At 47.0% G+C, this 13,941-nt stretch overlaps 1 protein-coding gene across 2 annotated transcripts in view; it reads left to right on the top strand.

Moving 5' to 3' along the window:
- LOC138265820 (E3 ubiquitin-protein ligase DDB_G0292642-like) overlaps positions 1-13,941 on the top strand; it is a 192,037-nt gene that overhangs the window by 172,725 nt on the left and 5,371 nt on the right. The gene's annotated exons all lie outside the window — the stretch shown is intronic.

Raw genomic sequence — 13,941 nt, 5'->3', positions numbered from 1 at the left:
GGCGAGGGGAGCTGAGACCAGTGACACGGACTCGTCCTCTGATGGGAGCTCCCTTGTAGTGGAGGCAACATCTGTGCACCCCCCATCTACAGCCACCCCCCCCCTTACAGCACGCCCTCCCAGCAGCCCCTCAGCATTCGCCCTGTGCCCGCTCACCTGGGAGGGTGGGCATCACCTTTGCCCCAGGCACCTCAGGCCCTGCCCCAGTCACCCCTTCTGCCCTCAGTGAGGAGGCCATTGACCTCCTCAGGTCCCTCACTGTTGGGCAGTCTACCATTTTGAATGCCATCCAGGGTGTCGAAAGGCAGTTGCAACATACAAATGCATTCCTGGAGGGCATTCATTCTGGTCAGGCGGCCCTTCAGCGAGCTTTTCAGACTCTGGCCTCAGCACTGATGGCAGCCATTGTCCCTGTGTCTAGCCTCCCCCTCCAACTTCCTCCACCCCGACCCAATCCCCTGTACCTCAGCCTATCCCAAGCACACCTACAGACCAGCATGCACACATGTCAACACACAAGGGAAGCTCAGGCAAACATAAGCCCCACACATCCCACAGGCACTCACGCCAACATCACACACATGCAGACACACCAACATCCACTGCCTCCACTGTGTCCCCCTCCTCCTCGTCTCCCTCCTCCCTCCCTGTCTCGTCTACACTCACACCTGCATGCACTACCTCTACAGCCACAACGTCCCTCTCCAGCACACCCACCACCACACCCCGCTCACATGCAGTCACCACCCCCACTACCATTCACACGTCCCCTGTGTCCTCTCCCAGTGTGTCTGTGACGCCCCCTCCGAAGATACACAAACGCAGGCACACACCCACCCAACAGCCATCCACCTCACGACAGCCCCCAGCGCATGCACCTTCACCCAAAGTCAGCAAACGAACACCTTCTACAACCAGAACCTCTTCCTCCACTCCCTAACCCCCTCCAGCTACCCGTCCCAGTGTTTCAAAAATTTGACCTCTTTCCCACACCTCTCCCACCCCATCCGTCTCATAGGTCCCGAACTAGCACCTCAGCCACAACATCTCCGGGACCAGTGGTGCCTTTAGTCACCGGAATCTGGAGTGCACCGGCCACCAGGGCAGCCAGTGTGGCACGGAGCCACAACAAAGACAGTCCCCCACCTGTCAAGCATCAGAAGTTGGCCAGTGCCCGGTGGGAGAGGGGGAGGACTCCAGCCACCAAATCCGCTCCCAGGGGTCCCGGTGGGAGTGTGGAGTCAGCTGTGACACCTTCCAAGGTGGGGAAGGGCCACAAGAAACCCGGCAAGTCTGGGAAGAGCAGCACGGTGGAGAAGACCGCCATCATCCCCGCTGCCCAGGAGGCCAGCACCAGCTGCCCAGAAGGCCACCGCCAGCACAAGCCCAGCTGCCCAGAAGGCCACCGCCAGCACCAGCCCTGCTGCCCAGGAGGCCACCGCCAGCACAAGCCCAGCTGCCCAGGAGGCCACCTCCAGCACCAGCCCAGCTGCCCAGGAGGCCACCGCCAGCACCAGCCCAGCTGCCCAGGAGGCCAGCACGAGCCCAGCTGCCCAGGAAGCCACCGCCAGCACCAGCCCAGCTGCCCAGGAGGCCACCGCCAGCACAAGTCCAGCTGCCCAGGAGGCCACCACCAGCCCAGCTGCCCAGGAGGCCACCGCCAGCACAAGCCCAGCTGCCCAGGAGGCCACCGCCAGCACAAGCCCCGCTGGGCCATGAAGGACCGCCAGCACAAGCCCCGCTGAGCCATGAAGGACCGCCAGCAAAAGCCCCGCTGGGCCATGAAGGACCGCCAGCACAAGCCCCGCTGGGCCATGAAGGACCGCCAGCAAAAGCCCCGCTGGGCCATGAAGGACCGCCAGCACAAGCCCCGCTGGGCCATGAAGGACCGCCAGCAGCTGAGTCCCTGCAATGGAGACCGCTATCTCAGGCACCGCTGAACAGGGCACTGCCACCTCAAGCACCGCTGAACAGGCCACCGCTGAACAGGGCACCGCCGTCTCAAGCACCGCTGAACAGGGCACCGCCATCTCAAGCACCACTGAACAGGGCACTGCCGCCTCAAGCACCACTGAACAGGGCACCGCTATCTCAAGCACCACTGAACAGGGCACCGCCGCCTCAAGCACCGCTGAACAGGGCACCGCCGCCTCAAGCAGCGCTGGCCCATGAGCGCCAAGGGCACTGACGCTGCTGAGTCCGTCACGGGCAGAATGAAGCACTCTGGGCACAAGGCCCCCTCCAGAACCAGTGGAGAGATACATCCACTACCTCTGTCCTTAGCAGGATGAAGCACTCTGGGCACAAGGCCCCCTCCAGAACCAGTGGAGAGATACATCCACTATCTCTGTCCTTAGCAGGATGAAGCACTCTGGGCACAAGGCCCCCTCCAGAACCAGTGGAGACTGTTATCCACTTGAGAGACTGTGGCTTTGCACTCCCCAGGAATTGAACAGTGGGCAACCCACCGACTGTAGAGACTGTGGGTTTGCACTCCCCAGGATTGAACAGTGGGCAAGCCACCCACTGTAGAGACTTGAGAGACTGTGGCTTTGCACTCCCCAGGATTGAACAGTGGGCAAGCCACCCACTGTAGAGACTGTGGCTTTGCACTCCCCGGGATGTAACAGTGGGCATGTGGCCCCCTCATGGATTTGGCGTTGTGCACTCAAGCGGCTGAGGTGCCCTCCCTTTCCCTCCCCCTGAGGTGCCTGTTTAGTTGCTGTCTGATGCCCCTGCAGTGTTCTCTCCGTCTTGGTCGGGGATCTTGTGTGAGCCTCGCCCATACCGTGTGGGCCCAGTGTTCCACGGACTTAATTGGAGCACTACCTGGATTACTATGCTTGGTATATATTTTGTAAATTGTGTATATATGTATATTTTTGCCTACTTGATTTTAATATATTACAATGGTTACACTCATTTTCTATTGTCTTTGCATTCTTCCAGGGGTGTTGGGGGGTGTAACTGTGATGTATTAATATGCATTAGTGTGTGTGTTGTAGTGGGTGGGGGTGGGGGTGTTGCCTGTGTATGTCCCTGTTTTTTCCCTCCCCCATCCCCTGAGTCGTAGGTGCAGTACTCACCGTGGTCTTCGCCGCCGGCGTTCGTGCTCCTGGTAGAGGAGCAGGTAGACTATCGCAGGGAGGAGCAGGAAGACTATCGCAGGTAGAATTTGGAGTTCCGGGTCCATGATGTCCTCATTCCTCGTAGGGGGTGTAGAGGTGAGCGTTTTCCCTTCGAAATTCCTGTTTCCGCCGTGTTTTTATCCGCGGTGAATCCGCCCCGGAAAAGGTGGCGGATTGGCCTGTCATAATAGTGTGGGCGGTACATTGTCTCCTGTCTGTCTGTTGGTGGTGACCGCTGTGCTGTTTGTTTGTACTGCTGTGGCGGTCGGAGTGTTAAAGTGGCTGTCTTTGTTGGCGGTTTCCGCCACGGTCATAATTGCAAAAAAAATGCCGCCGGCCTGTTGGTGGTCTTACCGCCGCTTTAACACCGTCCGCCAGGGTTGTAATGACCACCTTAGTGTGATTGTGAGACCTCATAGTGTTCTTGGGTCCAGTCAGGCTCATTTGTGTAACCTTTACCTCAGCCCTGGTAGGTCTGGCTTCCAGCAGTCAGGCTTAAACAAAGGAACAAGTGTAACGCATTTAGGAGCACCAAAACTACAAAATAAGAAAGTCACACAACACGAAATAAATCTGACACCAATTTATAAAACTAGATGTTATTTTTATGAATTTTAAAACACCAAAATGAACAAAATCCTCTGGTGGGATCCGGTGATATAGATTTTTAAGTAAAACATAAATCACTGCTTTTCACTAAAAAAAGGGAACACTCATTGGTATTGTCGCAGTTAGCAGAAACTTTGGAAATTTTGTAAAACGTTGTGTTTGACTACTCCAGCCAGCTTTGGGTGATCAATTCCAGGAGGTCAAGGTGGCCAGTAAGAATTTCTAGGACAGTTACTTTATCACCAAAGTGATCTCAAGTCCACCCTCAGGCTCTGTGGGTGAACTGTCATAGACTTCAATAGATTGGTCCTGATACAGGAGGCTGAAGATGCTGCTGAGAATGCTGTGTGGTTGAGGGGGGCTTCATGGGGCTACTCCTCGATCCATGGTCCTGGTGGGGCGACTTTGGTCACAGGGGTCGATGGCCCTCAAAGTCCTCTTGGGTCCAGTAAAAGTCAAATTGCCACTGGACTACTGGCGTACGGTCACAGCGAAACCAGAGTTCCCTAGGGTGAAGGCTAATGTCTATCTTGGGCAACTAAACTGCTCTCTTACGACTCTCCAGGGTCTCCAGGGTCCAACCAACTCAGGTGTAACTTTTGAGCATCGGGACTCGGTAGTCCACTGTGCACACCGGTGGTCAGAGGAGATCAAACAATTGTCAGAACTGGCTTCTTCAGCTTTTGTGGTCCTGGTGCTGTAACAGGAAGTCAGGCAACTGACTCTTGGAGTTTACCTTGTTAAGGATATGCCTCTTTTTGCATGATCACTCCCAAAGTTTCAGACTGATGCCACTCGTTTTTCAACTCTAAAAGGACACTGAAGCCTTCTAACCGGACCTCAGCGCCAGTGTTCTAACTTCTTACAAAATGTATGTTGAATTGGCTACCCCGAATTGGCATAGCTGACTTACTTAGAAGTTCCTTGTATGTGGTGCCAAGTGTACCCAGGGCATGCCAAACAGAGTGTCCCGAGGGGTTACAGCACTGGTTGTGCCACCCTTTGCATGACAGTGCTAGATCTGACACCCTTGGTGTGGTCTCCCCTGTCTTTTTGCCTCTGCTTCCCATGTTTTGATTGTGTGCTGGACTCTGTTTTTGCAGTTTTTGGTACTTTGGGCACTTTACCACTGCTGACCAGTGCTAAAGTGCAAGTGCTCCCTGTGTAAAATGTATGTGTGATTGGCTTTTCCATGATTAGCACATTTGATTTACTTGTACGTTCCCAGTAAATTGCACTAGAGGTGCTCAGGGCCTTTAAATCAAATGCTACTAGTGGGCCTGCAACACTGGTTGTGCCACCCACATGAGTAGCCCTGTAAACATGTCCCAGACCTGCCACTTCAATGCCTGTGTGTGCAGTTTTAAACTGCCAGTTCAACCTGGCAAGTGTACCCACAAGCCAGGCCTATACCGTCCTGTTTTATACATGTAAGGAACCCCTAAAGTAGGCCTTAGTTAGCCCCATGGGCAGGGTGCAGTGTATGTTAGAGATGGGACATGTACTTGTGTGTTTTACATGTCGTAACAGTGAAATATTGCCAAATGTGGTTTTCACTGTTGCAAGTCCTATCTCTCTCATAGGTTAACATGAGGGCTGCCTTTAAATATCTTTTAAGTGAAGTTTCCCTTTGGGAGCAGATGGAAATGTGGGGTTTGGTGTCTCTGAACTCACAATTTAAAAAATACAACTTTTGGTATAGTTGGTTTTCAAATTGTCAGTTTGAAAATGCCACTTTTAGAAAGTGGGCATTTTCTTGCTTAAACAATTTTGTGACTCTGCCTGCTTGTGTATTCCCTGTCTGGGCCAGACTGACAGTTGTGCTGTTTGTGAATTCCTTTTAGACAGTGACACAAAGGGAGCTGGGGTGTAGCCTGCATATCCTGATGGGCCATCTGAGCTAGAGTGGAGGGAGGAGTGGTCACGTACACCTGAATGGGCTCTGCCTGCTCTCACACAATGCAGTCTCCCACCCCCTGGTGTGAGTCTGGAGCCAGGCCTGGGCAAGGCAGGATCTTGTGAACAACAGACACTTTCCTTTGAGGTTCGCCTACTTCAAAGGCAGAAAGAGATATAAGTAGTGGACCCAAAACCCCAGGTTTTTAGATTACTTATGGAACCAAGAGAAACCTCTGCCAAGGAGAAGAACCGGAGGAGGAGTTCTGCCCCTTTGCCTATGACTGTCCTTTGCTGGGTTGCCCTGCATTTGCTGCTTCTGCCTGAGAGAGGACAAAGACTGGACTTTGTGGTATATTCCTGCTTGTGAAAAATCTCCAAGGACCTGGACTGAGCTTGCTTCCTGTTTTGAAGTCTCTGGGCCATCAGAGACTTCCTCTGCTAGCACCTGGTCTCTCTGGTGACACTCCCTGCCAAGTAGTGCCAATGCAGTCCCTGGGCCCTTGAAAGTTGAAGCTGGTATAACAAGGACTGAAATCCATGCATAGGACACAGTGTGGGGAAACGTTTGACGCACCACCTGCAACGCTGCTAAAAAATGACACGCCACCTGCTTCACGGCTAAAATCGATGCTCCACCTGCATCACAGCTGGGAGATCGATGCATTGCGGCTGTAAAAAAAACGCAATACCAGCTTGCGGCTGCTGATAATAATGCAAACCCCACACAGCGCGGTTTTCCAACACCATGTGACCATATTTCTCAGGCATCATCGCTGGGCATCAAAAGTCAACGCAAGCCGGTGCGGATCCGAGGGGCCCGTCTGGAAATCCACGCATTGCTCTCTTGCGGGAGGGAAAAACGAAGCAGCTCCTACCCAACTGGAGAAGAAAATGACGCACAGTCTCACTTGCAAGTGAGAAATCGACACATCAGTGACTTTTTTTGGAATATGCTCACCCTTGCGGCCTTATTTCTGAGGCAATCTAGGTACTTTGTGTAACAGCAACGTTTCCATTGTTTTCTATGGAGTAAGACTCTTATTCTTTTAAAAATTCATATCTTGACTTGTGTATGTTGGATTTTTGTTGTTTTGCTCTTGTTTGATTTAGATACATATACCCTATTTTGGTAAACTGGTGTGGTGTCCATTTTGTAGTGTTTTCACTGTATTACTGTGTGTGTTGGTACAAATACTTTACACACTGCCTTTGAGATAAGCCTGACTGCTTGTGCCGAGCTACTTAGGGGCTTATCTAAGTGTGTATCTCCATTGACCTGACTAGAGTGAGGGTCCCTGCTTGGACAGAGTGCAAACTGACTGCCAACCAGAGACCCCATTTCTAAAAGATAGTGTGCAAAATAGCTCCCAGCCTGCCTCTGCAGCCTGGAAGAATAGTTGTAAAACTGCTAGTTTGACTTTGCCATTTAAACCAAAGGCAAAGCTCCCACTTCCCTTAACAATATATATGTCTCTGCTAAGGAAGGCCTGTGACGTCCTAAGGCATGGAGCGGTGTATTCCTAAGCTCTACATATCCTTTTAATGTGTCCTAACAGCAACATTTCCAAATTATCATTTTCGCTGTGGAAAAATTAGTAGCCCCATTGGCTAACAGAGTTACAGGCTGACCTCTCAGTCTGGCTATCTTCTGAATGGAACTACAAAAATGGATACTTCAAGGTATCAATTTAATTGTGACATTAAACCAGACTTGATGCTCAAGTCACATTTAATGTCAGTCTTAAGGAAGGGCAACTTTTAGAAAGTTGTCACCCTGTTGCCCAGTTTCTCCAGTGGCCTCACAGAGTTGCTGGCCACCAGACAGCCTTCTGCCATTCTGGGGAGTGGTGTGAATGACTCCTGGGCTCAGGAACAATAGACCCCTGCTACTGCGAGAGGTGTTACCTCCCCGTTGCAGGAAGCCACTCAAGGTGTTGGCACAACAGTCATGCTTCAAAGGCGAAGCCACATTTGGTGGACAAAAGGCAATCTCACACCTGAGGGGCTGCCTCTTTGTTCAAGAAGACAGGTTGGCACTGGGAACAGAGGGAGGAGAAAAGTGCCAAAACCGGTTTTCCTGTGAGTTTGTAGCCCACAGGTAGCCACACCTCTAGGGTGGGCTGCCATGCTCTTAATATCCAAGGAAGGGTTCAGACATCTTGAGAGTCGGCAAAGTAGTGTACTCTGGGATTGCTAGAAGCCACACATAGCCAGAAGTCATCACAGGGTGGGGGGGGATCCTGGTAGCCTGTTAGCTAGTGACAGCATCATCCCCCAGAGCACTTTCTGGGCATAAATATGGTACCCTGAATCTTAGATGAAGACAGAACTGAAGAAACACCACAGAAGTACTGCCCTGCTGACTCCTGGACCTAGCAAAAGAGGCTGCACCGACTGATGGACTGTACCTGCTGCAACTTGGGCTAGCAAAGAGTTATATATATTAACAAGGGAGGTTTAGACTTTGTCATGACTTTAAACGGCAAAGTCAAGTTTAGCAGATTAAAACTGCCCTACCAATCTGCTGTGAAAGGCTGTGAGTCATGTGTATAATTTGTCACACTCAGGGAGGCACAATAAGTGCTACAGATATAGGAGGAACACTTTAATGTACAAGCCCTGGTTACCCCTCGTACCTTGTTCTTGGGACTTCTAAGTAGGTTAACTTAGCCGATTTGAAATAAGTCGACCATACATATACCATTAAGGGGCAAGCACTGATCACTGATGTCTGGTAAGCAGGCCTCAGTGCAGTCGAAAATCCAGTGGTGTCAGTCCTAAACTTTGAGGGTGATCATGCAAAAAGAAGCATTTCCTTCCTATAAATAATAGATTTAAAAAAAGAAATTCTCTTTATGAGTTTTTTCCCATGTATATCTTGTGATGTAATGTTATACATCGGTCAAAAGCCCCTATGCGAGTGTGAGCAGCTTCAGTCAACATTTTACATTAACAATAACCAGTTGTAAAATAAACTTTAACAAAATCTGTTTTTCTTGATTTGCGTAATTGTGTGGCACAGGGGTGAGTCGTTTGTATCTCATGCTCGTTGGTATAGTGTGGATCCTCTGTAACTGTTGTCTCTCCCTGTGTTAATGCCAGTAGCCATTGAATAGTACACTTGCAAATGTACAGTTTTTTTTATTCACAATAATTGAGTGCAGCTTTACGCCTAAGTTTAGACTTACATTTCTCCCCTCCTTCAGTTCATGTAGTGAGGGCATCTAAGACTGAATTTATGAGTATAGAGTTACCAATAGTAACTCGTCACAAGCTAGTGGAGATTTCCCTATTGGAAAGTTTAGGGAAAATTATTCAAGTTTATTATTCTTTAAAAAATATTTTAGCATGAGAGATAAATGTGAAATAATGTAACATATTTATTATTAACATAGAACCAATAATATAAAATTTACAGCACACTAACTCAGTAAGGTAAATATGTTTTAAACAATTAATTAATGTAAATTATAATTAATATTTCTTAAATTATAATTTAAAAAAATCCCACCCACAGAAACATTTTTATATTTATTTAAACTGTATTAAATGTTGTTAAATGGTATATGTTGAATTAATTTAATTTATTTTTGTGTATAAGCCCCAGCCTCCATTCTTTTCTATGGGTGTGTTTTGCAGTACCTCTAATCCACCATGTGTAGTGCTTTACTTACCCTAAGGCTGGAATACATTTACTACTTTTACTACAGCTTTGTCACTCTAGGGCTGTATTCATCTTAGAAGTGTAGTTTGTGAATAGCTATGGGCTTACTCTTTTCTGACTGAGCCTGTCTCTCCTTTAAACCCCTCCTTACTTTTTCCTAAATCCCTCATATCTTTCAATATGTATTCACAATTTTCCCAGTTCTCTCTATGGTTCTGCCCTCATTACTACTAAGTAGTAAACTTACTTGTGCGCAGATCTTTCCCCATAGAGCAGATATGAAAGGTGGTAGTCAGGTAATGTAGGGCCCCGCAGCCCTTGCAGTATGGGTGGCCCCCAAGGTTTGCCATCTGGCTAGGGGCTCCTTTTCTCTGCTCTGCTGTGAAATAAATGCAGTGGAATAGCAAGGTGGCAATCAAAACATTTAGAAGCTCGGGGGGTCTCTGTATTTCCTTGAGCATAAAGTAACAAACCTCTAGCATTTTATTTTATTTAATGTTACTTAGAGAGGTTTTGATGAAAAGGTGCCCTCACAACGTTTGCTGTCTCAGAGCACTGGAGTGGACATAGAACAAAGAGGGAAACCTGCATGGGTGAGACGACATAGGATGGCACCATTAAGGGAAGGACAGTAATTGCATTAAAGAAGATGAAGCAAGAGAGAAACAAGTGAGAAAGAGGAAAAGAGACAGAGGTGAGAGAAGTGGAGGAATAGGTGGGCCAAAGGTGAGAAAGGGACAGTTAAGAAAGCTAGGTGAGAGATGAAAGAAACGGTTAAGGATAAGTTAGAAAGTGTAAAAAAGAGGAAGAGGTCACATAGAGAAAAAGGCCTAAAGAAAGGTACAGGCCTGTTGAGAAGGACTGTTGTGAGAGCACAAACAGGAGAGAGAGAGAGAGAGAGAGAGAGAGAGAGAAAGAGAGAGAAAGAGAGAAAGAGAGAAAAAACTAAAAAGAGGGGAGGATCAAAAGGGAACAAGATAGGCATAAAGTGGGAGGTGAGAGAAGGAGGGAGAGAAAAAGAGAGAGAAAGCTGAGAAAGGTAACAGAGACATGAGAGAGAAGAAGAAAAAAGATAAAGGGAATAGAAGGGAAGGAGAGAGAGCATGAGAATCAGGTGACAGTTGAACAAAACAGCAGAAGAGAGGCAGCGGAAAGCAGGTGAATAACTGAAAGAAAATGTGTAAAGCGCAAATGGAGAACCAAAGGCTTTATAGCAGTAACAATTGCAAGAAAAACTATAGCCATCTGTCTCTCTAGTTGAATAGATAGGTTTTCAGAGCAAGCATAGGCAAAGCCAATAGGTGTTGCCTGCTATTTCTTAAAATATTTACCAAGGGTGTGAGACAGCAATTCTGGTTGCAAATCATTGAAAGGTTATCATCATCTCAAAGGAGGTGGTAACCCACTCGCAAACGGGAAGGGGTCCCCCTGGGGAACCATTCCCCTTTTGCAAATGTTAAAAGAAATACTTTTGTAGGAGTAGGCAGTGGTTCCTGTGACCACGGCTTACTTGTAAAAACGTTTTTGAGTTTTTTTTTTAAAGCATCCTCTTTCCATCTAAGGAAAACAAGTTGCCTTGAAAAAAAGATTGTTTTATTTAAAAGCAATCACAAACATGGTGGTCTGCTGAGCCCAGCAGGCCACCATCGCTGTAGTGGCAGCGAATCATGGTGGGTCACAATTTATGATCTGTCGCATGCATATCAAAGAGGTAGGGTAAATCACGACCCCCTACGAATCAGTATTTTATGAACCAACATGTTTGAGCATATGTCACTTGTCAAAAAGACAGTACATGTGGTAAATATTGGTGCTCAAGTTGCGACCACTTTGTGAAATGCATGTACAAGCATAAGGCCCTTCATTTCACTTATAAGTTACATACAAAGAAACCATTACTTAGGGAGCCTAACAAATATTTGGTACATCTAAATAGTAACAAGAAGACTTGAGTACTCAAGAAGGAGAATGGAGATGAACAAGACCTGAGCAAAATGATTTATTTTATATTGTTCAATGATAAAGACAGAGGAACATAAAAGTTACCCCCTTCCTGACCAGAAGCCAATTCAGTTTTTTTAATGCTGAGAAATCCATATCCAAATATTCAGCCTGGAGTCTTGCAGTTGTTTGGGCATTTCTAGATTCAAAGCCTTTTTGTAGTCCAGATAAGATGAAATAATTAGGTGGACAATGATTTTCATGGCATGATCAAAAGAATAGGAGTGATTTTACTTTGGGTGTTATTTAGAGTTTGGGGACGCAATACTCCCTAACATCTGTGGTGGTTTTCCTTTTTGCTGTATTACAAGTTAATTGTAGCCCATGGCACTTGTAATATGGGGAACAGGATATCCATCACATTTTGAGTATCCCATCAACCATACACCAAATAATGACCTTAGTTCTTTATACTGGAAGAAGTGACTTTATTTACCCGAGGAATCAAGCCAAAAATCAACATTGCCTTTACTGAAACCCATAGATATTCTAACATCCAGTCCAGTGCTTAGGCTCCCCCATTCATTCAGTTGATTTGGAAAATAAAAATAAAATGGTTGATATGGGTAAACAAGGAAGGGTGGGCAGTAACATCAGGTGGATATAACTAGGAAGACAAATAGGTTACATGCAGTTGCGACTTGCACACGCAGAAGGGGCGGGGCAGCACACAGGTAGGGGGAAATAATATATATATATATATATATATATATATATATATATATTATATATATATTTTTAAACAGTTACCTCAATTGCCGCCACCTCCGCACCGCTCCTCTGCTGCAGGCAGTGCAGTGCACTCCCCCTCACTGCTTGTCGTCACCGTAGTCCGCCCCTTTACAGGAAAACAATAATAAACAGAGTTTATTATTGTTTTCTTGTAAAGGTTTTACAGCTGCCGCTGCTGGCGGGGGGTTGGAGGCGATGCTCCTCTGCTCCAACGGAGGAGCTGCCCCTGGGTATATGAAGTGGGCATAAGCATTGTGTTTAGGATCATTCTTGAGGCTCTAGGACATACCACGGTGTGGCCTTAGATAATGTTAGTACTGAGACCAAAAATCGGACTAGTTCTTAAGAGTGGAGTCGTAGTGAGAGAGATATGGGGCTACCTCAGACTCCATCTCATGTGAGTCACTGCCTGTGGACAGTTTCTGGTCCATTTTGGTTTTAGAAGCACTGTTGTCTTTTCCATTGACTCTTGGACAGGTGGGCCATGTAGAAGGCGGTGGGAAGCACAAAGGTTATTCACGTGCACCTTTGAAGAACAAACACTGTGGAAATGCTCCTAAAACTTGCTTACCTGCAAAGGTCATAGCCTGGAGACCTAATAGACTGGTGGTACGCTTTCAACTGATCAGCTCGTTATACTTTTGCCCAATTCATTGTAGTCACCAAGAATTCATGAAGACAGGTACTATGAATGAGGGATAGAATGTTTACAAAGCTGCTCTTTCTCTTGGACTTTGTGTTACAGTGAGCAGTCTCATGAGGTGTGTTCTTCTATTCGATCTAAAAGAAATGGATAGCTCACTTTAGGAAGTTGTTGTCTTTTCTTGTTGTTCATATTGCATAGATTAGTGTGCATAATGCCTCATTTGTTGAGGTGTTTAATTCATAGGGGTACCGCTATTCTGCGAATTACCAACTCTGACATTGTGGGCAAATATAGATTTCAAGACCTTGACAACACCAAAGGTGGCCATCGCTTTGACATTTTAATATTGTCTTCATTCAGTGGGCATAGCCTTCGTGATTTTGGCTTCATGATAGTTGGTGTAGTCATCTGTCACCAAGAGTATCAGACATTAGAGAGGTTGCAGAAGTCTGAATCGGCCCTCGCTTGCCTATGGAATGGCCAGGATACCCTCTGCGAATAATATGTTTATCAGGTCTCTGAGTCCTAATGCTTGAGATGAAAATAGCCATTCTCAATCATTTTGACTGAGAGTGTCAGTGTAAGGCTATCAGACTTCCCCAATGACACGTGCCTTCGTTTTGACAGCACACTAATACCTAGAATTGGCCAGCTGCAACGTGCATAGAATAATTGTTGCTGGCAGTACTATGTTGTTGCTCCCAAACAGCAGGCGACTATCGTGATTCTTGTTGCGAAATTACTGTGTCCGAATTACTGTTGAATTCATAATGCTGACCTTAGTTGGGTACGCACCATGTACCCAGACTTGCTGCACAGCTGAAACTGAAACTTGTTTAGTTCATTAAAAGAATCCAAGCAAGGCCTTATTATTGAAAATTACCAATTTACCGATTACGCATCTCAGACGTTGATTTATGTGATGTTTAGGCAGTCGTGCAACAGCAGCAGTTTAACCTGAGGGGATAGCGCTGCTGTCTAAGGCCTTAGACTGTCAAATATTTTGCTTTCCAGGCCTTGGTTGCACTCTAGTATTTTTACCCACTCAGTTTCAGAGAGTACCCTGTCTAATTCCTCCTTCCATTTCGTTGCTAATATGTTGTCCGAATAACATGTCGGTGATTGAGAGTTGTGTAATACTGTCACATCTTGCCTACCCTGCCCATGTGTCAAGAGTATGTGAAGGGTTTCTGATTAAGCAGGCTCATTATGAATAAATAGTATCTTAAACCTTTTCAAAATGCTAAGGCACAGAATCATGT

Source organism: Pleurodeles waltl, chromosome 11 (assembly GCF_031143425.1).
Source record: "Pleurodeles waltl isolate 20211129_DDA chromosome 11, aPleWal1.hap1.20221129, whole genome shotgun sequence".
Classification (NCBI taxonomy): domain Eukaryota; kingdom Metazoa; phylum Chordata; class Amphibia; order Caudata; family Salamandridae; genus Pleurodeles; species Pleurodeles waltl.
This window is presented reverse-complemented; position numbering and strand designations above follow the sequence as displayed.